At 44.3% G+C, this 26140-nt stretch overlaps 1 protein-coding gene and 1 long non-coding RNA gene across 10 annotated transcripts in view; one reads left to right on the top strand and one right to left on the bottom strand.

The window, feature by feature from the left end:
• The window catches only part of TBL1X (transducin beta like 1 X-linked), a 203647-nt gene extending 194234 nt beyond the window's left edge, over window positions 1-9413 (bottom strand). For 3 of the 5 annotated variants that reach the window (XM_029999175.2, XM_029999174.2, XM_029999178.2), the window contains exon 1: window positions 9096-9412. The gene's annotated coding sequence lies outside the window, so the exon portion shown is untranslated. Of the gene's footprint in view, window positions 1-8393; window positions 8449-9095 lie in introns of those variants that run through there. The other 2 variants (XM_041119497.1, XM_029999177.2) reach the window with 2 other exon arrangements.
• A 174-nt stretch (window positions 9414-9587) lies between these two features.
• LOC121232554 lies at window positions 9588-25902 on the top strand. 5 transcript variants are annotated; one of them, XR_005931206.1, is made up of 6 exons: window positions 9588-9721; window positions 18425-18520; window positions 19379-19475; window positions 21014-21133; window positions 25536-25637; window positions 25728-25902. It is a non-coding gene; the product is annotated as an uncharacterized LOC121232554 (long non-coding RNA). The 5 variants fall into 5 exon arrangements; XR_005931208.1 differs by having other exon boundaries at window positions 21014-21137; XR_005931204.1 differs by lacking the exon at window positions 21014-21133.
• The last annotated feature ends 238 nt before the right edge of the window (window positions 25903-26140 follow it).

The following is a 26140-nucleotide window of genomic DNA, read 5'->3' as shown; positions in this document are numbered from 1 at the left end:
CATTAAAACGAAACCTCCTGAACTTCACTAGAAACTCCAACAGTTTTTATTGCGGGGCCAGGGGGGAATGGGGGGGAGGAGACATGGGGGGAGGGGGGGGGGGACAGCGGACAACCAATTAAAAAAAAAAGTTTAAAGGTGATTACAAAAAGGTTGGAAAAACCCTAGAGAGGCTTGTTCAGAGGCAATCTAATACCCTAAACCCAACTCTGTTAGCCAAGAAACCAATTTACAGATTAACAGAAGATTAACAAATTAAAGCAATCATTAATTCTAATGCTAAACTCGCCACCAAAAAGGAGATAAAACTTTTTTTCATAACTTTCTTCTGATACTTTGCTATCCTAATTTATAATTTGATAGACAATATGATTGTACTTTAGTAAGCAGAATTTTACATTCTCACTTTTTAATAAATGTGTTTTGGTCTTTAAAATTCTTCAAAACCAGTCATTAATAAAATATTCATAGTAGTTCTATAGGACAGTAGGCAGATAAATAATTTACATTCCACTGTAAGTATCCAGCTGTGGAAAAGAGTGCCCTATCAATTGCCTTGTAAAGATGTTAAGGAACACATTTTTTCTTTTAATAGATATATATTTATATTTACTTTAAAAAAGGGGGAAAATGTTGTACTTCAAAATAATCTCATGCCAATATGAAGATAGGAGCAAGCAACTACAAAAGTATTCACTGTAATTATCTGAACATTTTTTAAATATGTAGAACATACAGGTCACTATGTATTTTTAGTAAGAGGAAATTAAATTTCTTTCTTTCACACTGGACTCCATGTACATGAACACCTGCTACAACACACCTTATCTACAAAGCCACCATGCACCGAGTATGATCAAACTGACAATGTATAATTGCATTCAACATGTTGCCATTAGAGAACACAGAACCCTTCCATGTTTCAAGTGGGTTTTTTTAACCATAAATACATGCTGTTGGTAATGTAATAGATACCATGAAGAATATATTGCTTACCCTAAGCAAAATTTAAAATAAAAAATTTAATCCAGCAGTAAGCACATATGCATACAAACACGCAAAACATTAGAAAAACCAGACACACACAAAAAGTCATTGCTGTAACCACTAACATATTAGAAAATACCCACATATCATATGTACTACCATCATAACACTGAAGAAATGCACAGGAGTAAGTGTTTTGAAGGCATGTCATTTTAGCCAAGAAAAAAAATACAGTTCAGAAAATTCTTAAAAGATTTTCATTGTCTACTTGACAGCCAGCAGGTTAAAACCAGTGCAGCCTAGCTTTTAAAGTAACCTAATGCCACTCTTTTTCCTCTTTCTCGCAAACTGCCCATCAGGGCCTACACTACATCCTATTTTTTACCTAACCTCTACCCAGCATTACCAGGCTAGGTAGTAAAGACATGATGGTGGTCTCCCAGAAAAGTTGACTTCATTCATCAGCAATGAGAGTAATCATAATGTTTTAGTAAACTTGAGCTGTATGTAATAAATACAGGTTCTTTCCTCCCACTCTAATATTGTATTTAGGGCCATCCTTTCAGCTTGCCTGATTTTTTTTTCCAAGCACATAAAATCCTGTGAGAATGAAGCTGGATGAATTTTTACGATACACTGTCATGCACTACTTTTAAACTAATTGGCTCATTTAAATTAACTGGTTATGTAAGATACTTATTGATACAAGCTGAAGTATCAGAGCCCAGCATGTTTGGGTTTCTTAACATAAAAACACATTCCTACAAATACAAATGAGCATTTTTAATGAGTTATAATACTATCAATCAAAAAAACAGAGTAACAGTCAAAATGGAAATAAAGAAACCTTGAATACCTTTCACAGAATGACACAAAATCTGTGTCTTGTGAACATCATGCAATGTTATTAAAAATGTACCTGCTGCTGTTCCTTACTTTCATTTTTTGAGAACTGTGATAAGAAGGAAGATGTGTTCCTCATTAGAATAATCCTCAGCCTGCCTTTTATCTGTGCCTTCCAGATTACATTATTTTGGTTTAAAAGTCAACAAATTAAAAAGAAAACTATATTAACTACATAAAACTACAGAAGCTCTTGTATTAAAAAAGGACAAAACTCAATCCAAAAAGCAAAAAAAACCCCAAAACCAACCAGCAGGCAAAGCTAAGCTACAATGAAAGAGAGCTGAATGCATATAATTGGAAGCATTACCAATACCTTCTGAAAAAATTAGAAAAGATTGGGTGTGTTTCAATCAATCCTATAATCAAATTCCTAGAGGTCTAATTCACATGTGCATGTAAATTGGCATGAGAAGAGTTAGGTTTGTTTTGTGACTGTAAGAAGCACCAGAGAGATAGATAGATATCCTTGGAAACTAATCCCCACAATATGAACAGGCACTGTCTGTGCTTGGATTCTCTGTCCCACCCTGTCAGCAAAGCTCGACCCTATCTGTGGACAACGCTCAGGAAGAGGGTAATTTTGCCTCGATCTCTCTGTTGAGATCAGGGTTTAAATTTTACTTCTAAGAACAACCAAAAACCGAACAGAATTAAAAAAAAAAATTAAAAAAAGGAGGAAAAATGAAGAGATAATAATTTTGAAGTTCAAACGCATCCCCCAGCCACATATGGTACCCCAGTTGTCTCCTCCTGGTCTCACCACGCTCAGTCAGATGTACAAGCACAGCATCCACTCCTGACTTTGCCACATTTCAGCAAGCACATCATTAAAGGGTGCTGCACCTCTGTCTTCTCCCAAAACCTGACATCCAGCCTGGCCCAGTCCTACATCCATTTTGCTGTCTCTGCACCACCTCAGGTGGTGCTGACCAGAGCCTGAAACCTAAGCATATCCTAGTTCAGGGTTTGAGAGCCTACCCATCACACTCCAGCACCATTCTCCAACCTCAGGGTGACTCCTTTTTCCTCCGAAGTTACTTTCCAGACTACCTTAACGCTATCTACATATGTACATATGTATGTACGTGCACACGCGCACACAACTCAGACACACGACAATTAGTGTAGTTCATTTTAAACAATTAATATTTGTGAAGCTGACTACTGGTTAACAACCCCAACTGAGACTACGTGCTAACAGAAGTCTTAATACTAATGGGTCTCTGGACGCACACATATCCTCTGCCAGCAGCAACTAAACTCACTGGCATAGACAGCAACCAACTTGTAGCTGCTGAATGACACTGGAGCCATCATATGCTTATAACAATTCCTAATTGTAAGTTACCAACATATATGGATTTGCAAAAAATCTGTGTTTTTACTTCACTTTGTAAAGATCTCATGTATGTATTAACTGTATACTGCGAAGATCAATTCTTTTGGAAGAATGTCTTTCCAATGATTTTGCTGTGGGCTACTGGGTTGTGTTCAAATTGGCACAAACTCATCAGTGGACACTTCTAAGCGTGAAGCGTAACATCAGCGGTATACATGTTAATCGTAACAATGCAACAGCACGCTTTCAGCAGTACTATTATAACATGATTATTCTGTTCAGAAATATGAATCTTAAACAGTTGGCTTCACTCGAACTGTGGAGAATATTCTGCACAGTTTCTGTCCAGTGGTACAGGATTAATGAAGAGCTGATAGTGCTACACAGCAAAATACAGCAGAAGCCAAAGTTGTACATCCAGTGCAGTTGTTGCCTTCAAAAAGGAGCACAACAAATGTATTATTCTGCAGAAAGACAAAGGGAATCTATCCACCAAAAGAAAATCCTCTTTGTTTTCTTGAAGATAACGTCACAGGATATTTTCCAAGTATTTTTAATGCCTAAGGAAAAATGTTGCTTCTTTGCTCTATCAATAATTTATTGCGGGTATGGGAAAGTTGTGTTTCAATAGGGGGAAAAAAACTATCACATTTGATGTTACCACTTCTTTCCACCTAACAAAATTATGATTTTATGTAACAAAACGCATTCTAAACCCACTACATAGTAGTAAGAGGTTAAACTGTAACTAAGAATTAGGAGCTTAAATGAAATTTAGGTCACTAAACGCAATCACATTTTGAATGGCAGTGGAGTGATGTATAGAGCAACCGTTACATATTAATGGAGAACGCTGCTTTTTCAAAAGCCTTGTTTCACCCTCCAATGGCAAGTCAATAAAACTTAGCACTTAGACAAAAGTATTTTGATGAGTGTATATATATATATACAGAATTATTACACGTTTAGTGCTACTCATCTGTTCATAAACAGGCTGCAAGTCATGTCATCTAAGCATCAAGAGGCACTGTTTTGTCCACGTATTTCGTGTACTGTGTAACTTGTCATAGCAAATGCGTAAGGTTCAACACCCAAGCGAAAGCACGTTTATGCAATGTGCTTAGTTAAAATATTAAAATAATTGCTTCTTCATAGTACAGTACTGTTGTCATAATTTTGTATTGCATAGATACTATACGTTTCTTGGCATAAAATTCCGTTGTAACTTCATATAAAATTATGAATCTTTACATGCACTCCAATTTAAATAGGACAAGCAGACGTGTATTGATTGTCCATACTACAAATAGAGAAGGTCAAGAAATGAGGTTAAACACCGTGATGCCCCTTTTATTGCATAAAGTCAACAAGATTATAAAAATGGAAGCCAAATCATCAGAAGTGCCTAACCCCGAGCCTCTCTTCCTACTGCAGTCATACTAGTAACCCAGAGTAAAGAAAAGGACTGGTGGCTGGGACCTGGACAGAGGATTACAGAGGCAATATGCAGACCGCATGTACAGCCATGTACTCTTCTTTCCTCAAACAACAACTGAAAAAATCCAGTACCTGCTGCTAGAGTCCAGTGTTTTTAAGGCATCAATATCACTTAAACTAAATAGAAATACACACAAGCAATGCAGGATGCCTGTGCTCCTTAACCTTCAAAACCAGCCATGTGTCCATCGTTAAACTGGCTTTCGGTTAAGCTAGCAGAAGCAATTTTGTATTTCTATGGAATTACTAAACATTAGTAACTATAATTTGTAAATCTCCACCTAGGATAAGATCTCTACACAACTGAAGAAAACTGGTAAGAAACGACAACCTTTTCTTATGAGACTGAACACCGTTCTTTGATTCCCCCTAGCTCTTACGCACACAGTCCTAAGTTTGGGGGGCTGCTTGCGTTTGTAAAACAAAATACCGTCAGTCATTCTTAAATGAAATTCCATTGTATTAAAGACCAGACTGCCACAAAAAAAAAAAAGCCTTTAAAATATTCTCTTGATTACCAAAGAAAAGGAAATAACCTAAATCCCATTCTTCACCTATGGACGTTTGTTTCACTATCATTAAAATGACAGATTTTGTATTGACAGGAAGGCTGCTATTCCTATGTAGAGCTGTAGTTCCAATGTTTTCGTTTAATTTCAACCAACTTGTCCAAGTAGGCCATTTGGTAGAAACCTATAAATGGCACCCAGGGGGTCTGGGTTCTTGCTGTAAAGAGGTCAGCTATTTCCTCCTAACTAAAAATAGGCAAGAGGAGGGAGGGGAAGAGGGAATGGAGTTTAATTTAGCAGCTGAAAAAGAGTTTACAAAATTACTTCCATCTTGCCTCATAATGAAGATTATGAAAAAAAGAATCTGCCCTCAAGAGTTACAATACCTTGGTCGTTTTATAGGCAGGCTGGTGTACATAATCTAAAATAATACTAGGAATTAAAAGAGTAACAGTAAAGAGGATCCGGGGTACGGATCGCACGTCGTGAAGGCGAAGGGATGCCCGCACCCTCTTTGAGCAGAGCGGCCAGGTTTACCGGCAGCAGCGCTGCCAGGTGTTAACAACTCTCCTCTCTCCTACCAGCTGAGGTCACGCTGCTGTCCCGCAGATAAGGCGCTACAATCAGCTGCTGTTCCCCTGAGTCAGTTTTTTCCACCATTTACCCTCCTGGCTTTTTGTCTCCTGCACTTACTCACATGACAACCTTTTCAGGGCAAGAACCGCTGCCTACGATATTCCCAAAATGGCCCCGATTTGAATGGGGGCCCCTTGGCACTACTAGAAGATAAACAACATCGGTTCAATACCGACTACAGCATGAATTCTAACTCTGGACTCTATTAAACAGTAGCCAAGAGAAACCAGCAAGAGCTAATGGCACCCACCCGCGACCTACAGCGATTGCCAGGCTGAAGCCCTGGGATGGGTTTCCCAGCCTCATCTCCACGACGAACCAAACTCAGCATATCGCTGAATCCTAGGCATATCACACCGCTGACTTATCTCAGCTACCGAGAAAACAACATCCCATCCACACGGGAGGATGCTCTCTACTCCCTCCAAGCTCAGGGATGTAGGCCTTTAACGACTGCCGCTACCGGAGGAGTCTCCGTTCAGGAAGCTCTTCCAGGAGGCACGGCACATGAGACGTATCAAGTGGACAACAGGTCTGCTTCTGGCCCCGTCGCCACAGAAATGGGAAAAGTCCATCTGTAGATCAATGAGAGGAGCAAAACCAGGCAAACTGGCGGAGCAGAAGGCTGACAATGCCAGACGCAGACATGTCCCCCTTCACTAACAAGGATTTAATTTATTTTTGCTCTTTCGATACACTTACTGCAGAGGATACTTGCCACTCGCTGAAAAGAAAAACAAGTAGCCTAACTCACAGCAGTGGCATGGTGGAGGACATTGGAGTGATCTTACTTAATCGGGTGGGGGAAGGGCAGAGGATGTATTCGGATGACAACTTATGGGGGGGGGGGGGGGTTGTCCTACAAGACTTGGACAGTTGTGTAGTTGCCAGTGTTTACATGTATGTGTAATTTCTAATCCTCTTTGCTCCTGAAACACACTTTTTCATCTCAGGGGGAGAAAAAAAACCACCTTAGCTGTTCCTTAGCTCACTGAAGGTGTTAAACTGAGACGACTACAGCAGCTCTGCTCAAATCTCCACCGGATTTACCATTATTGCGTAGAGCCCAAGAAAGGTTTAACGTATTTTTAATGTGATAGCATCCTCCCCCTCTCGCCTTCCTTTTTCCTCCCACCCCCTCTACAAGCCTTCTGTGGAAAGCTTCCCTTTTTTACTATCATTGTCATTGAGATGTTGCAATTATTATCTGTAACTGTTCAAAAAAAAACCCACCACAACAACAACAAATAAAACCCAGAACAACAAACCAATGCCGAAACACACTAGGACAATCCTGCTCTCTTGCCAACAACATCTGCTATCACAGAATGAATGTATTTACTTCAAAACCTGCCCAGTGTCTCTGTATTTGACAGCACGTTAACTGTAGGACAGGAAGAGGCCTAAATCCAGCATGTGCAGCCACATGGTAAGCAAGGTATATTATGTTAAATCTTGTACATGCCACACGAGCAGTCCCAGTTAAAGGATCGCTAACAAATGGGCTAAGGAAGAAAGATATGGCATTCTATTTGTCATGAGTAAAGACCTTGTATTTATTACCTACAATCAGATTTCCCTCTGGCACAATATATTTATTTTCATACTATTAGCCTAAAATACCAGTCTTGAAATTTTAATTTTACACTCCATTTTATTCCAATCATCACTTGAGGAGCGCTCTTTTCAATGGAGTGTTTCAGTTTTCTGCAACATTGTGCTGCAATATTTTCTTTTTTTCGTGAAACACTCAATGAGCGCCACCAAACAGACCACTTCCCCTCCCCCCACCAGCACACATACACACACACACACATCTACACTTTAAGACTTGTGCGTCAAGAAAGGAAAAACGCCGTACAAATCCTCGTGGAGAACAGCAAGAGACATGTTAAGACAACATAAAGGAAAGCCTTTATTCAGTCTAAACACCGACTTTGAGAAATTAACACGCAAGCCGAACTTTTAGGGTGTGGCTTTGTGTTTTTCTCCCCCTTTTTGTGCCGTGCAGGACGTCTACTCGAGGACCCAACAACGTATAATTAAATAGGTCAAGGGTCATTGGCTTTACATCACACCACACCACTATTTAGCCGCGCACCGAACCGAAATATCAGACCAACCGCCGAGATTAAACCCGCACCACAAAATGGGGAAGCAGCTCAGGGAGATGACAGCAGTTGAGGGAAAGGTGTCCGCCACCTCCCCACGCCGGGGGGGATTTGGGGGGGGGGGGTGCTGCACCCAGCGCCCCGCCGCTCCCCTCCAGGAACCGCACCGAAGGCCGAGGCACGCCGGCCTGCCACAACCCCCTGTGCAACAGGTCTGCGGCCCCGCTCCCCCCGGCCTCCAGCACCCGGGTCCCCCCCCGAGGGGCTCCCCCCGGCCGCACCGCCGCCCCTCCATCAGCGCCGGGAACGGGCTTGGCAGCAGCGTACCGCACCGGGACGGGGACGGGGGGGGACGGGGGCGCGGATGGGGGGGGGGGGGCAGGGAGGGGGATTAACTTGTTTACCTACTTGGAAGTAAAACTTCGATGCACGGGAGCGATCGGCCCCTCCGCCCGCTGCTGATTCAAGCCCTGGCGATGAATGGGATTCCCCTCCCCCACCCGGGCTCTGCAAACTCCACACTTGAGCGTGAATACCTCACATTCCCCCCCCCCCCCCCCGCCCCCGAGCATTTATCCTTTTTTTTTTTTTGGAAGAAAAAAAAAAAAAACATTAAAATACTATCTCAGAAGTAGGGAGTCGCTCCAGAATCTGCCCACCCCCTCCCCCGGCCCTGGGGTCGGTCTGCTCGGGGGCAGATGAAAGCACACCCGCCACCGAGACGGCAGCCCCACACGCATCGCCTCCGAAAAAAAAAAAAACCCAAAAACCAAAAAACCCCCACCAGAAAAACCCAACAACAACAACCACCCCCTAAAAGACCCCCCCAAACGCCCAGGTTCAAAAAACTTCGTCATAACAGGCAGCGGCTGAGCGACACCCCCCCCCCCCCCGGGCGGGTCAGCCCGCCGAGCCAGGGCAGGCTTGCACAGGGGACGCCGGGGGGGGGGGGGGGGGCCCGGCCTCAGGCTCGGGGGGCTGCGCCGGGGAAGGACGTTTGTCACCTCGGCGCGTGTAAGAGAAAAAAAAAAAAAAAAAACTGAGAGGAAAAAAAAAAAAAAAGAAAAAAAAAAGGGTCCCCAGGATGAATAATCCGCCTCGGAAACTCACCTCGCTCAGCGGGCGTTAAAGGCACAGCTCCCGCTCCCGCGGGCGGCGGGGGGAGAGCCTCAACTTCTGCGGGCGGCGCTGAGCGGAGACTTTCCCCTCACTTGCCGCGCATGGTGCAACTCCTCTTCCCCCGGGGTCCCGGCCAGCCTGCGAGGAGACTGTAAATCCCCCCTCGCCGCCGCCGCCGCACACGCCTCCTCCTCCCCCTCCGCGCGTACAGGCGGCACAAGGAAGTCCCGGAGAGTGGGAAGGGGAAAACGGAAAGTTTTGGGGCGGAATGGCGGGTCAGGAGGTGGCGGGGCGGGCGAGGGGGGGGGGGGGGGGGGGTTGGCGGGGGCCGGTGCGTGGCGCGCGGCGGCGGCGGGAGCGGCGCGAGCGGCGCTGAGGGGAGCCGGCCGCGCCCGGGGCCCGCCGCCGCCGCCGCCGCCGGGCGGGAGGGAGGGGAGGGCTGGGCGGAGGAGGTAGGTGGGGGGGCGAGCGGCGGAGCCCAGCGGGGGGGGGGGGGGGGGGTGTGTGTGTGAGGAGGGGGGGGGGCGAACCTGCCGCGCACCCCCACGCAGGGACACGCGCCTCCGGCCGCCGCGGGCGTCCCCAGCGCCGCCAACGCCCCCTCGGGCTGCCCTCAGGTAACTCCCGCCACTCGCCTCCAGGCGGTATTTTCGGTATTTTTTTTTTTTTTTCCGGTACCGTCCTGCCCCCCCCCCCCCCCGCCGTGACAGAAACCCAGCGACAAACCAGCCTCGCGCGCAACCCCCCCCCCCCACAGGAGCGCGGCGTCAACCTTGCGCGAGGCCGGCCGGCGGGCCACGCGCTGCCCGCCCTCCGTCCCCCCCCCCCTTCCCCACGCGCGCGCGTACAGCGAGGCGGCCGGGCCCCCCGCTCCCCTCGGCGGCGGGTTTTTTATCGCCGCGGTTAAACGTTAATGTTGTTGTTTGTCGTCGTTTGTTGTTACCGGAGTTTGAGGCGGGCGGGCGCTGGGGGGGGGGGGGGGGGGGGAAGTGTGTGAGCGTCGAGGCCGGCCGAGGCGGGGGCAACGCAATTGTGTGAGCCCTCGCGGAGATCACCGAGGGGAGCGCGGCGGCGTTGTTATTGTTGTTGTTATTATTATTATTATCGTTATCGCTATGACGTTTCGCTTGGCGCACCGAAGCGGGCAGGGTGCGATGACCCACGCGGGGCACGCTCCCCCAGCCCAGCGCTGGGGGGGGGGGGGGGGCACCGCGATGGCTGCTCTCCACGGCTGTGAATCAGCAGAAACGCGCTTTAACTGCTCACGGGAGGGGGGGGAAACGCCGCCGCTCTTCAGCCTCCGGCGCGCCCGTCCCGTGTCCCCGCGTGTCCCCTTCCTCCTCCTCCTCCTCCTCCCCGGGGCGGCGGGAGCGGTGCGCGGCCCCACGCGGGGCGGATGATGCAACGCGGCCGAGCTCCATGTGCTTCCCCTCCCCCGCCCACGGACCGCGCCGGGCTCCTGGGTTGGGGTGGGTTTTTTTTTTTTTTTTTTTTTGCTTTTTTGCCTTTTTTTTTTTTTTTTTTTTTTTTTCCGCCTGGAGGGTCACCCGGCGGCTGATTGATTCTCCTTTCGCCCTGCTCAGTCATTCGGGGTTGGAAAGTAAATAACAAGTTGACATCATTACCGCGCTCCGCAGTGCCCCGCCGCGCCGCTACCGTGCGCCGACGAGTAGCTGCGCACGCAAAAAAAAAAAAAAAAAAAAAAAAAAAAAAAATCATCCCCCGCCGCCCACCCGGCACGGCGGGGGTCCGGGGCACCCCCGCAGCCCACCCCACACACCCGTGCTCGGCTCGTACCTCCGCGTTTTTGGTTTTTTGGGGGTTTTTTTTTGGTGGTCGCAGCCCCGCGATGCCGCCCCACCCCCGGCCTCGTGGTTAATGTCACGCAAATAATAAGATTATCTGGATGTTGCCCGGCTGTCTGCCTCGGTGGGCTCATCCCGGTGACAGCAAGACTCGCTCGGCACTGAAAGTTGGATTTATTGTTGGTTTTTTCCAAATGACCTTTCCCACTTCTTTTTTTTTTGTCTTATTTTGACATTAAAGGGAATTTTATGCTCGTTATACGTTCAGCCCAAAGCCTACATATTTGCTGTCACCAAGAGTTCTTATGGAAAGATATGATGTCATCCAAGGCAGCCCAACAAAGCTCATTGCTACATACATCCACGTATGTGTTGAAACGAGAACTCCCAAAACACTGGGAAATGTTATTGCGGGCTAACGTGACTCATTTTCATTTGGGGAGCCTGGAGATTGCACCGCAAGGCCATCAGCGCTCAGGCAGACATGTAAGCAAATGTCTCCCGTTCTAAATAAGCTCCCATTCGACTTGTTGTCTTGCAAAAGCAAAACCTACATTAGGTTTTTATTACTTGACCATGTAAACAAACCAAAAGCCCTCCAAATCTATAGGGGGATGGCATTGAATTTTTAGGTCTTGTGCTTTTCGTTCGTCTGCTCGTTTTTAAGGTCCTGTGGGCTAACAAGTGAGGGAAACCGGTCAGAAAACGGCCCCAAGTCAAGACCTGAGTAGCTTCTGAGGCTTGGTCACCCAGCAGGGAGGCCGGGACCGTTCCCACTCCTCCCGTCTGTCTTCCGAGACGGCGATTAGGCTCTCGCCCTCTCCGTTGGGCCCGGTCCTCGCCGCTCAGCCTGGCTAGGCTGGCTCAGCACCGGGAGCTGCGCGGCAGGGAAGCACCGGGGCAGGGGGGATGTCCTGAGCGGCAGGCTCCGGCGACGGGGAGCGTTAACAGGTCTATCCCGGCGCGGCCTTCCGAGCCGTGTGTTTGATTTTTCACGGTCGAGGAGCGGCACGTGCTCATCTTACGCCGCCTGGACGCTCTGGCCGTCTACCTACCGCGCTGTTGGAAACTCTGGCTCAGAAAGCCACCGGGTCCCAGCTTCTGCTGAGCGGGCAGGGAGACGGCGCCAGGCAAGGAAAGATGGGGCGGTGGGGAAACCGAAGGGATTGTGATGAAATTAAATTGCAGCCTCGTACGGATGCAGTGAAGAGATTTTTACTCTTTTGTAACCGGGCACGACCGCTGCCCGTTACCAGCACGGTGTAAGTCCTGCAGGAATAGGGACAAGCAGAAGAGGGCAAGTCCGAAGGGCTACGGCTGCCCACCTCTCCTCGCTTTCTGAACCGGTTCCTACGGCCGGTCCGAATTGTCTGTATATAGCTGTGTCTGAGCGGCGGCAAGGGCAGGCATGGTCTCAGCTACGCCGGGCAGCCAGGCAGGCTGCAGCTAGCCCCCGGGGAGACGAGGTTACGTATTGCTGTAATGCTTGCCGAGAACTTAAAATGAAGTCTATCAAGGAAGGCGTTTTTTCCAAGCTATGCTTGGCTAAGGGGAGCAGCACAGAACCCATGAGAAAGACTTGGGGTTTTTTTCAGGTAAAATGAAAAAAAAAAAAAAAAAACCAACCCAAAAAAACCCCAACTATAAAGTGATGGTAGAGTGAAAGATAGAAGAGTGAATCGCTGCTCTGGCCATTACAATGATTTTGGCCTTTGTGTAACAGAAGACCCTAAAGTGACCACGTCTAAAAGAAATCACCAGGTTTTTAAGAGTCTTCTTTTTTTGGTTTCATAACTCGTGACGCAGTGATGGTGATCGGCGGCAGTGCTGCGGCCCCGCAGCTCCAAACGAAGGAAGCCAAAGCCGTGGTTTCTTACCCTCATTAAAATGGAAACTCAAACCTGAAACAATCAAAGTCAAGGGCTAGCAGGGTTGGCCTACTGTGGAGATAATGGGATCATAAGACAAAATATTTTGCATTTTAAAAGATGAAAGCCATTGTTATTTATTTTTCTAGTGCTTCATCATCATGTATTGTGCTGGTAACTGTTTCTAACTACATTTTCCCCCCACACCATGTTTTTCTGTTCTCTGACTGGGCAGATAAAAGTAATTTCTCTTGAACAAGTGAATCATTCAAAAATAAATAATTGGTTCTACTTTTACATAGCTGTAGTTAAATAGTTCTCCTCCTCACAAAAAAAGTCTGAAATACAGATTAATTATTTACTCCTGTTACGAACTGTAAAAAATGTGGATCTGCTAATCTGCTAGTTAAGTTTTTAAGAGAATTAATATACAAACTTCTGATACGATAGTGAAAACTGAACTGGTCTTTTAACTTGAATAGATGCCTCAAGACTGTTTGGATTACAGGTGCAGTATGGAATTCTTATGTTGCAATACATAGATATTCTAGAAACTGAAATGTGACATGGTAGGCACTAGTTCTGCAACACTAAAAAATATGTTAAACATAAATGCCTAGCTTTCGTATTGTGAGTTGTCCCGCCAGACAATTCGTGGTGGGAAAGTAAAGACTTTTAGCACATTCTTCTTGTTGTTGTTGTTATTATTATTATTACTACTACTACTATTATTTAGCACATCTGTGGCAGCAAGCTTTGATTTCTATTTTGTGAGCATCTTTACAGTTTGCTTCATGTGGCTTGTAATACCTGCACTTTCTAGTGATATTTTTTCATCCACCTTTTTGAGATGTGAAGATCTAGATTCCTCTGGCTTTAACAGGAATTTGATCTAATCTAATAGGAATCTAATAGTTTCTGATAAGAATTTTCATGCTGTTATGATGTTGCAGAGGTTACAAACCAGGATGCGCTATTCATAGTTTCTTCCCTGTGCAATTATACAATCAATGCACATCTTCCGCTGCTCAGGGACACTGCGTATTAGGTAAGCGTTACGCCGGGTGTATTTTTGCTTCTTTATGTAAGATGATGAGAACGTATTCAGTGATTCTTCCGAAGCGCAGTTGCAAAAATCTAAACAAGTTAGGGCAACACTCGTATTTACTATATGGAAGATATTGTTTAGTATGTGGAACATGTATAATTGTTATTACTTAAGGTAAAATAAATCAGCAACTTTGATGTATGTAATCTACACTCCTCTGATCTATTTAGTGGGCTGACACGAAGGGCTGAGCTAGCTATATGGGTCCCTTAGGATCCTCAGATGGAACAGAGATTTTTTTATGTTGCTCTAATTTACTCTTAGAGACAGTTTGGCCTCCTGCCAGTCTGGGATAGAAAGAAGAAGGAGGTGATCATCTCTTTCCTCGTCTTCCCACATCCATGCAGTGTTGCATGGCCCCAGCTGTGCTGAATTAATGCCTGGGACAGCTTATGATTTCAAGCCTTTTTTCCTCCCATGAAAGGTTTTAGAAGAGAAAGGAGTTCTACCTAGGAGCTGGCTGCAGAGAGTGAAACACCTAGAGAATTAACAGGATCAGATCCCCTGCGGAGAAGCCAGACTTATGCAGAGGTTGTGCTATGGATGCGAGAGACATTAGCCATGTATCATCTCCCTTAGTTGGTCGGGTATTCTGGGGGGTATATGAGTCCTGAGCGTTGTGATGGTGCTGTCAGATGTCTCCCCTTGTCCTGTGAGGATAATCTTACCCTCTGAGGCCAGCAGCAGGAGCAGCCCTGCTAGCATACTTCTCCGAGTGGCTAAAGCGAGGTGGGAACCGGGAGCCTACCCCTGCAGAAGACCTAATCTTCCTGAAGAGTTCTTGTTAATACAGATTATAGAAAGAGTCCAGTGGGGACTCTGTCAGGAAAGCCTCAAGGAGAGCCCAGTCCCTCTCACAAGGAGTGCGCACGCAGAAGAGCAAGGAAACTGGAGTTTCATGGAACAAGACGTGTCTACGTCTAGATAAGCAAGTAGCTTGCCGCAGGTGAGTAGCATAAAATAGTGGTAGTAAAGACCAAATGTCTGCATCACACCAACATCAGCCTCCAGATGCCTCTCGGGGCTGTGGGTGTCTTGCCCCAGGCTGGTCCCACAGACTGTCTGACAGTGGTCGGCTGGAGCACCTTGGACACGCTCCTGAGCTGCACCAGTTGGGTTAGTTTCACCCAGAGGAAAACCAGTTCTCACGCTCAAAAACCGCTCTGCTCTGCGTACCAAAGCACAGCACGGGGGGAGAGTCAGGAGATCGATTTCAGAAGTGCACTCCTGAATTAGACCAAGAGCAGTGTCGATGCAGTCTGCGATAGTTCCCTGTTTCTATTGACATTGCATTGTATAATATTTTACACTTTAAAAGGTTCCCCTTGATTCAGTGGGATTACTCAGGATTTAAAGCATGATTCACTGTTGTAAAATGTAAGACATATGGATTGCTTCCCTTGCCAAATGCAAAAGTTTTGGTTCAAGAGTTCTGAAATGGCTTTTCTTTACACAATCTCTATGGCTACTGAAGTGCACAAGGTAAGCTGTATCATTTCTAGATGCAAGCTGCCGTTTTGGGGAACAATGAATAGAGGGGTGAAGGATTCTGAAGAAAGTCGTATTCGTGATGCTAATGCTGGCAGAAAACTAATCTGACTGGGCACACCTCGTGTGGTGCCACGGCCAAAAGAGCTGCTGTGATTACTGGGTACACAGAAAGGGATGCGTGAGGAAGGAGAATAGAGGTTATACTACCTCTCTGCTTGGCACTGGTGGTGTGACTACTACTGAAGTAGTCCCATTGCATTATCTGCACTTCAAGAAGGATGATGATAAATTGGAGGAACTACAGAGAAGAGTACTGATAATGACAAAAGGATTGGAAAATGACTTATTTTTAAAGTCGGCGATCTGTTTAACTTATCAATGAAGTAACTCAACCCTCTGGAAGAACCAATGTGTGGGAAAAGCTAGCAGAGGAGTCTTCGATCTACCACACAAACACAGGGTGATCTACAGCTCGAAGTTACAGACCAAGTAGCAGGTTTTTAAGGACAGAGAACATCATTAACCAGTGAAACAGCTGGTGTGGATATTCTCTAACTGGAATCTTAAATCAAGCACGGCCACCGAGTTTCAAAAGGCACCGAGAAGTCCTATGGCCCATGTTATGACATGATATGCTTAGAGCAGACTATCGCAATGGTGCTTTCTAGCCTTAAAATCTTCAAACACAGACCTCTGAGAAGTGGTGGTTTTGAGAAGCCAAAGTGTGGCTGGCTAACTATTTACCTATCAGTCTATTTAATACAAATTTCTGTTAAAACTCTTGTTGATATCCTGACAACAGAGAAGTTTTACTTTGCCTTTCCAATTTGCACATGTATTATTTCTACAGGTGTGTGCAAAGTGACTGTCTTTCTATTTTTAACAGGAATAGCTTTGTATAAAACAAGCATTTTCCCTGAAGCTTGGGGTTTTTTTTTTTTTCTTCATATTCCAAAAGTTTTCTCTAGGACCTTATCCAAGAAAGAGAAGAAACAAAGAAAAGTGTAATATCCAAACCCTTCGCTCTAGCAGTAAACCAAACTATTACAAAGGTAATAAGTCAGACCTGCTTTCAATCTTAATTTCCACGTGGCTGCAGTTGACCTCATACAGGTTATAGCTTCTATTCACAGAGACCGGTGCTCTACATGGACATGAATAAAAATGCATGAGAGGGAGAAGAAACTCAGCTCATTTTCTGTGATTAAATTTAAAATACAGTACTAGTAAATGTTTAAAAGACAGTATTATGGTATTCAAAATGCAGTAAAAATGAATGTTTAAAAATTCAAAATATACTTCCTAATTCCATGTTTTGGCCAGCTGTATTTAAAAAATGGGTATTTAAATTAAGACATTCAGGTACCAAATCTATTTTTAGTCCCCGTCTTGTTCCCCTTGAAATCAACAGTGGTTTTGCCACTACTTCAATGGGAGTATAATAAGGTCCTTCATTTTCAATACCTTATAACTACTGGAAAAAAAGTGGATACAATGGGGATGAAAGCACCTCTAATAAGTAATCTTTTTTTGTGCAATTCCTGTTCCTAAATAACACAGAAAGTCATTTGAAAGACTGAGCAGCGATGGAGAAACAGGTTCAATAAATCAGTACAAATCTCCATTACAACCTGTTGTGGTTTAACCCCAGCCGGCAACTAAGCACCACGCAGCGGCTCGCTCACTTCCCCCCATCGAGTGGGTTGGGGGTGAGAATCGGGGGGGAAAGAAGTAAAACTTGTGCATTGAGATAAGAACAGTTTAATAGTACAGAAAGGAAGAAAATAATAATGATAATAATAATAATGTCAATAATAACAATAAAAGAATTGGAATATACAAAACAAGTGATGCACAATGCAATTGCTCACCACTCGCCAACCGATGCCCAGTTAGTTCCCGAGCAGCGATCCTGCCAGGCCAACTCCCCCCAGTTTCTATACTGGGCATGACGTCACACGGTATGGAATACCCCTTTGGCCAGTTTGGGTCAGCTGCCCTGGCTGTGTCCCCTTCCAATTTCTTGTGCCCCTCCAGCCTTCTCGGAGGCTGGGCAGGAGAAGCTGAAAAACCCTTGACTTGGTATAAACACTGCTTAGCACCAACTGAAAACATCAGTGTGTTATCAACATTCTTCTCATACTGAACCCAAAACACAGCACTGTACCAGCTACTAGGAAGAAAATTAACTCTCCCAGCTGAAAACAGGACACAACCAAAACAGTTCCTTAACTGTCTTTACTCTCAAATCAAGTATTCCTACTTCACCTGTCGGCGCTGCTAGGTGAGAACTTCCTTCCTTCCTTCCTTTCTCCCTTCGGTCCCTCCGTCCGTCCGTCCGTCCTTCAGCCCTCCCTCCCTCTTTCCCTCCCCCAAATCACAGCACAAACCTCGCTGCCTGAGCTCCCCGGGCAGCCCACGTTTGCTGCAGCCCCACAGCACACAGAAGCTATGGTTCCTCCTTTTCGTTGAATCCTACAGTGCTGATTTTTTCTCACTTATTTCAGCATTTCCTTTAATTGTTGGTATTTATTAGAAACACAAGTTAGGAAAGATAATAGGAATGAGGTGGTTCCTGTATGCCCTTTAGCCACCTCCCTTGAATACTTCCTAATGTGGCTAAGTTTAACTACGCGTTCTGAGACTTCCAAAATCAGACTTGACAGCTTGGGCTTCAAACTATCGCTTCCTCTGCATTGTGTTATGGTAAATTTGTGACTGGCAATATTTTCATGAGCTGCAGTTGCTTATGATTCCTCTGTGTAATTGGCTCTGTGTAGGCTGCTGGCTTTTTTCTTTTTTTCTCGATAAAGAGGGGAAATATTAAGAGGACATAAAAGATTACATTGTTTTGTATTTTCTGTACTAAGTTCTTTTGTTCTTTTGTTTTCAAGGCTGTAAACATTTCATTTAAATTAAAATTTTCTGAGTCAACTTGAAATATTTTGAATCATTTACGTAAAATTCCTCATTATAAAAGTATTTCTTTGTTTACCCTTAGAATTAGTTTGTCAGCCCTAAGCTTTTTCTTTTTTTTTTTTTTTTAAGGACACTAACCATCTAATACTAACTAACTTATCAAAGTTACATCTCTAACTCTGTCAACCATGAAAGACTAGAGAAAACATAACTGAGATAGACGAGGTAAGCCCAGAATTTTCATAAATATACCAAAAGTGGAACTGAAAGTACCCTTGTATATATAGCGATTAAACTTACTATTCTTCTTTTTTTTTTTAAAGAGAAAATTTGAATTGAAAATAACCATTGTATACATTATCAAAAATTAAATGCTTTTGAAAGAAAGGTTAGATGGAAAATCAACATTTTTATATGAGTTCTAGTGTAACACTAATTGCAATGTTTTCCATTTCTAAATGTTAACAAATTTAGATTGAGCCCTCCGTGATAAGAATAGAGACAGTGTCTTTACATACTTATCGTGGCATATTTGTACGTTTATTCACTTGCTTCCCTATTAGAACTTGAAGGGGCCTGATACTGAAATTACCCTGAGGCAAAAATACTTAAACCAATATGCAATATAGAAAGGATTTTTGCAACACAGGGATATTATCAGGTTAAAAAGATATCAACTAAAATGGCATCTAATTTCAGCACTAAGTGTTCACAGAATCAGTTTCAAGATTAGGGTGAGACCGTGTTATCATTCAAGCTGATTGCTCTGTAACTTTCCAGATAGAGAAAAGACTGTTGGGGGTTTTTTTAAGTCTTGTGGACTCTCAGTTTTACAAATCCCAGTCCCTCCAGATGAGCTTGGACTTAATTGGGAGTAAGAGCAGCTGCAAGATTTTCAGATACCACACAATTTCCGTAACAGTCTACATTTGCACTCATCAATGTTTATATTTACTATTGTAAGAGTTACGACTAGCCCGGCTAGAAAGATTTATCTGCAAGCTAGAGCCATGTGAGTGTTTGCAACTGGAGTGTGGTCACTAAATAGAATATAATTACTTTTTATCTCTTTCCTTTGCCCAGTGCCAGGAGAAGCTAACCAGCTTGCCTTCCGTGAGGGTGAGCTTCCGTGGAAGCTTCCCGATTGCTTGCAAAGGCACAGATTGCCCAAATCGTTCTGGTAGGCTATGTGTTAACTTTGGTTGTTACCTTCTTTTACTAAGTCTACAAATTGCTGTAAAACAGCAAAGCAATCATCAGATTAATCAACCAAAACAAAGCTGTGAAATTACTTATCTTTCAGTATTATTTGAGGGCGCACAACCATAAATGTATATTTATGTATATGTATTTGCACACATCAAGAAACACACAGACACGATACACAAACATGCTTCGTTTAAAACCCCACACCTTGGACCTCGCACGCTAGCCTTTACCCTCCCAAAGAGTCCAGCTGAAATCAACGGGACCGCCGTGCCGATAGTTCTTTACTGCATCTATCGGTTCAGAGAGAAAGGCTTTGTTGTTCCAGTCGCGTTGCAAGATTTCTGTTGTTTAGTGATATACTGGGACCCTTATTAACATCCATCCAATTATGGCCACGTACTTGTGGCATACTTCTCAGTAGTAATCAGAGCTTGAAGCTTGGGATTAATCAGTGTTCGGTCCCCAATCTACCCAACCCCAGGAACAGAGCAACAATCATTTCTTTACGCTTTTTCTTCTTTTTGAGGGTAGCAAATAAATTTTGTCTTGAGGTTTCTTTTTCCTCGGAAGTTGCTGTAGTGACAGAATTGTAGAGAAGCAATTTCCCCTTTTTATTTCTAAAACAAACAAACAAAAATTCACATTGGCATCAGCTAGCTTACTTTAAAAAAAAAAAAACAAAACAACTTGAAATGTAGCTACACACTCCAGTCTGTACTTTGGCATTGCTGATCATACCATTTTGCTGCTGAACCCGAAGAAGACCGTGGAGGGGCAGGGGGAGCATGTGTGTGCAGAGATGTGCATACACATTTGCCTGAGAGAAAGGTGGGTTTCCACAAGGATCCTCTCACGAAGGATAAAATAGTAGAACGAACCCTCCGGCTCGGGAGATGTGCTGGAGTGAGTAAGACAGGGCAAGTTCCCTGAAGGCCTGGGTCGCCGGCGTGGAAAGCCGTGCCACCACGCCGCAGCCATGCCCTCTCAGATGAAATACTATCCTGCTCATCCCTCAAAGGAACGCCGAAGCAGAGAGAAACAAGGGGCTTGCCTATACTAGAACGGTTGCAGGTTTAGTTTTATTATTAAATATCATTTTAAGTGAAACTTCCACTGTGTAGAGGTGGTTGCAGCAGTATGCCTTCCCTTCAACAACAGAGCAAAATAAACAGTATTTGGTTAAGGAACAAGAATTTATGATGGTATAAAAATATATTAAAATATCACATTCCTAATGAATGTAATTAAAGCAATGTGTTTTTTTCTAATGTCGATCGATCTGAAGTGACTGCTGAGAGGCAGCAAAGAGAACAGGTACCCAAATGGTGTCCCAGACCCTCTTCTCCAGCTACTGGAAAATATCCCCTCCCTTTTCTTCTGCACCAGAAATGTTTCAAAAGGCAGGGAGGATATCCAGAAGAAGTGCAATGCAGCAGAGCTCCATTAAAGCCTATGGAGTTATTTCCATTTACAGCAGCCACGGGGCTCATCCCTAATTTGTTTCTGCAGAACGTGCAAAGCAGATTTCAGATATTTATTACGAAGTGGTGGACAGGTTGCAGGCTTGATGTACTGCCTAGAGATGGTCCCAGAGTGCGAAAGAATGACCAAGAGAGAAGAGGGCATCTTGTAGGTGGTAACTCATTTGCTTTTTCCCCCTCTAAACTGAATTTAGCGGGTTTTTTTCAGTGAATGTAAGTATCTCATTGGCACAATTGTATTATTCCTAAAATGGGTTGCTAATACTTAAGAAATGCTGTCAACAAAAGATGGAGTCATGTAAAATGCTTATAATTATCTCTAAAATTAGTACCCCTTTAAAGACTGTATTTACGTGACCCATCAACAGATCAGTTAAGTACTTTTAGTATGCTTTACTTGTATTTGGCAGAACAATTTCCTTGCCAAAGTACACCAATGAGTGGGAGAGATTGCAGCTAACAAAGTAAATTAGAAATAAATGTTTGGGGAATTTTTTTTTCCCTACACTTTGTGTAGGATTTGGAAAGAAAAAAAATCTTCAATCCCAAGTTCAAAAAGACCTCACTTACTTACCTTACTCACACTAGCTGCCTTTCTGTTCTAAACCACAAGCCTCTGCAGTTGTGAAAGAGCATGAGCTTGAAAATGAAAATGATATGAAGTCCAGTGGATTCCAAATTCTCCATATAGACATTCCGCCTGTTTCTGAAAGTTTTAGGGTGGAGTTCTGGCTTTATTAAAATTCATGGTAAAATTACCATAGGCATAACAATACACTTTTAATCTTAAAGGTGTTATTTTTTAATTAATGAAAGTTGGCACATTAGGGAATGTATGGGATTTCATTCCACCAAAAAAAGCAATAAACAAACAAATTAGATTAATAAATGAACTTACCAAAGTAAAACTAGAGCTGCATGAGTGTACATCATAAGAAATGAGCACTTTTTTTTCCTAAAATGGTGGACAAAGTCACTATTAAAGTAAAATGTGACACGTGGGCAAACTTAGCCAATGAGGTACTTAAAAGTATTTTCATTTGTATTTACATTTTTGTTTACATTTATGTTTTAGGATTTAATTTTTTTTTCCCTCTCTAGTTAGGAATCTGTAAGCTCAGTAAGGCCAAAACCTTTGATTTCCTTTGTGAGAAGGACGTATAGTTGCTGAATAATTTATATTGTATTCGTAAGATAATTCATAAGTGGTGGTGCTTCTCACCCCCCCCCAAATCTGAATGCTTTCCATATTAATAATGCATTCATCCTCCTGATCCCCTGTGAAATAAGGTGAGGGTATTATCTTACAGAGAAAGTGACAAACGCATGAAGCAATAGGTTTTTTGACCATAGTTAAAACGACACGATCTTGGTCAGGACATTTTGATGGTGAATCGTGAACTTTAAAGCAGGGTACGTGTGGTGCGAATCTGTAGGCAGTCACTGTGGATGCAGACGGCACGAGCGACCATTTGGGAACAAGTTCCAGAAGTATAGACTCGGCTGACTCATGCGGATGAGATCTTTTACCCCTCAGGAAAGATGATTTGGATTTTAGTGACACTTCCCATCTACCCGCCTGTGGAACAGGCAGAGAAATTGAGCTGCTGGGGGATGAAGTGGGTAGGGTGGGGGCGATGGTCAACGTGCCAGCGGGCAGGGCTGCTCTTCGGGGGAGCTGGGCAGGCCGCAGCAACGTGAAGTTCAGCGGAGGCAGACGCAAAGCCCTGTCGCAGGGCTGGCGTAATCCCCTGCAGCAGGAACCGGAGGGGCAGGAGAAGGTCGAGCGCAGCCGGGAGCGGGTCCGCAGGGTGCCCGGGGGGCTGAGGAGCCCGTCTCGCTGGAGGAGAGGACGGGGGCACGGCGTCAGTTCGGCCTGGAGAAGGGGAGACCCCGTGATTCCCTGCAAATACGCGGTGGGAGAGGAGGGAGAAAACGGTGTCCCAGCTTTGCGTTTGGCCCAGTGCTGGGCAGGGGCTGGGACAGACGATCCCATTTCCAACCAAATTCGTGTGAGTCCGTGATTCCAAGTTCACAGGCTGACTCTGCTGCAGCGCGGGGAACGGGGGCGAGAGCAGCACCTCTGTTACAACAGGATATCCTCAGGAGCCTAATTGCTGAGACTCTTACGCGATGGAAAAGTGTTTGTTTTACTTCACCCTAAGAGTCTGCTGAAAGGCAAAACCATCCTACACATGCCATAGGGGAAGGCAGGAGTTCAACGCTTCCAACAACAATAAAAAAGGAGAATGTTTGTTTAGAAATCTGAGCATGATTTTAATGGCCTAATATTAATCAGCCAGGTTTGAAAATGATGGTCAAATTATAAATAGAGCTGAGAGGCACAGCATACAAAAATACAGTTGTATTTGCATTATAAATTTTATATAAATAGAGGAAAAAAAGAGCCCTGAAATTTTTCAGGCTTGAATTCCAGCCGCTCTCTTAACATGAAACCTGTTCTTTCCCTTGTTATTTTTCATTCCTGTGCCTGTGAAACCTGGGTTGGGACCGGCCACCCCTCTCCCACACCGCCGGCTCCTCCCTCTCCAGTTTTTACAGCCCTGTAACTGCTAATTTGCTTTGCGTGAGAGAGATCAAGAACAGGTTCAATGTTTCTAATTGCAATCTGCTCCTTCCCGTGCTAAAATCTAGTGCGGGATCATTAACAGGTGGGTTCCCGCAGAGCTATTTGGGTCTAGCATGGCCGCAGCTGCCTGGACGAATATGTTATTTGGTTAAACTTTTAAGCGTCCCTTTTCCAGCCAGTGCTCGCCTGTGTGCAAACTGCAACCGCTCGGATCCCCTGCTAGTTTGGAGACAGCTACCATGACTGGCAGTTAAGACCCTGATTTTGCTTTGCAGTTGCTGTTCTGTGCAACCCTTTACACCAGCTGAATTCATAGCCTGCTCGTTACTTAATCAGCCTCTGAAGAACAAAGCATGGAAAATACTTCTTTTCTTTCTTCTGGAACTTTTTTCACTGAGTTTTAGATGCTGTCTGTTAAACAAAATTTATCAGGCGTGGTATGAGCCTTGCTGCCTACTTAGCCCTTCCCATCCATCCTCTGGCTTGCCTTTTCCTTCTTGTCGCTCTCTGCTACCGCTAATATTCTGCTCCTGTGTTCTTCCTAAGGTGCCTTGACATTTGCATATTTATTCCCTAAATTGGACCAGCATGTCCCCATTAAAAATAAAGTACCACGTCATATTGTTCCTGAAATCCCTGAGAGTTTACTTAGATTGTGTTGTAGCTGTCAGAGTCAGGAGCTGGGGGCCTGCCGGGCACCGGGCAGCCCTGGGGGAGGCTCTCGGGGTGCCCTGGTTTTGGGCACGCAGGGGTTCGGCTGCGGCCAGCGGCTGGTACTGGGCTTCTCAGTTCTGGGTGAAACGTTTGACTGCTGACACCAGCGGACGTTGTTGCTTTGACTTCGATAAGAGCCAGTCTGGATCTGCGTAGGCTTTGGTGAAAATGTAATTCAGCTCACAGAAAGTTTTTCCTACTTCTGGGAGGTTTCTTGCTCCAACAGGTTGTGAAGCAAATGGCCTGGATTGTAAATTTTTTTGTCAGCCCTAAGTAAGAATATTCTGACTTCAAATTCCTGACTTGAGCAAGAGGGAAATGTGTTACACACTGGGTCATAATAAAACACGGCATCTTTTCCCTGAGTTTTGCATCCATGCAGCCACTCTTAAGGGTACAGTTATAGGTTGGATCCCTCCTTGCCCTTCTTATCACTATCGTCACCCTTCCCTGCCTGAATTTGCTCATGGTGGGAGCATCAGATCCAGTTTTCCTACACACTCAAACATATGGATTCAAGATGTGGGCTGCTCTTGCAGAAGCAGATTGCATTTTTTGCTTTCTCTGAAACTGAATAAGTAATTGTCACAATCCAAGCTATTGTGCTGAATTAAAAAAAAAAAGGGGGGGGGGTTATAAAATAAATGGGAGACTCTGTATGGGTGGCAAAACCGGGCGCTAGGTAAATGTGCAGAGCAAGAATATGCTTAATAAATAGGCAACAGAGAATTAGAGGAAACTATTTCAGGTTACATTCAAGTATATTATGGGACTGTTTATAGGGCCCAAAAGAACTTCCCGAGCATTAACACATGCGGTATGAGACGCAGAGGTGGTAGAATCTATATAAAGGTGAATAGACATGTAAAACCAGAATAACTTGTTAGCATGTACATGGTTGCTGCCTTGAGGCTATGGCAACTATTTCACCCACCCTTTAGAAATTCAGTCAGCACTTTTCTTCTGTGGGGTGGATTAAAAGACAGCATTTTTTTAAGGTCAGGGAAGAATGTCAATGATAAATCAAGCTAATCTTCTGCTATTCTTTCAGAACAGTGAAGGACACATGTGAGAACCCTATAGAAAAAGGTGCTGTTACTAATAATTGATTATGAAAGGAGGAGGGGAAGGTCGGGTTTATGTTCTTTTTCCTTCTCTTTAATTATAAAGATCAGATGATGTATAAATCTCTGGATCTATACATTTGTGTCGTGGTAGAAATTCATGTCTTATTGCCCCTTTCTAGGCGACTCCTTGGAGTCTCCAGACTTCAGGACAAAGAAGAAGAGGAGAAAATTATGACAGCAGAAAAATCTATGCAAATAAATCTGGAGTAATGAGAGGGAAAGTGAGTTTTATTCACACTGTTTGGTTTTGACTTTTAACTCAAGTACTGAAAAACACTCAGGAGAAAATTTATCTCTCTGTCTTTCTTCAGGGCAGAAAAAGTTCAAAGCGAACATGTGAGGTCTCCGATGACTCCTCGAGCAAAGTTATGAGAGAATTAGCCTTCCTGGTAGCTTAAAGGTGAAAAAACAAGAAGAAAATCCCTTCCTCTTACACATTTTATCATGCATGTAGCCTTCTTAATAAATTATTGAGAAACATGCCAATTAATAGTTTGTCTTTTAAAACATTCTTATCTAGATTTTTTGAACAAATAGAGAATTGGATGGGCATTCATCCATCTTTTTATTACTTTTTTCCCACATTAGGGAGTGCTGTACATTTCCACAAGCCATAACAAATGGTCCCATTTGCTGTGGGATTTGCTCTCAGCTGGGACACAGACTGTGGTATGTCTTTACTACCAAAAAGATGTCTGTTTTAAGGAAGGGGAATCACTATGCA

Source organism: Aquila chrysaetos, chromosome 23, assembly GCF_900496995.4.
Source record: "Aquila chrysaetos chrysaetos chromosome 23, bAquChr1.4, whole genome shotgun sequence".
Taxonomy (NCBI): Eukaryota; Metazoa; Chordata; class Aves; order Accipitriformes; family Accipitridae; genus Aquila; species Aquila chrysaetos.
The sequence above is the reverse complement of the archived record's forward strand: the minus strand, read 5'-3'. Positions and strand labels throughout refer to the sequence as shown.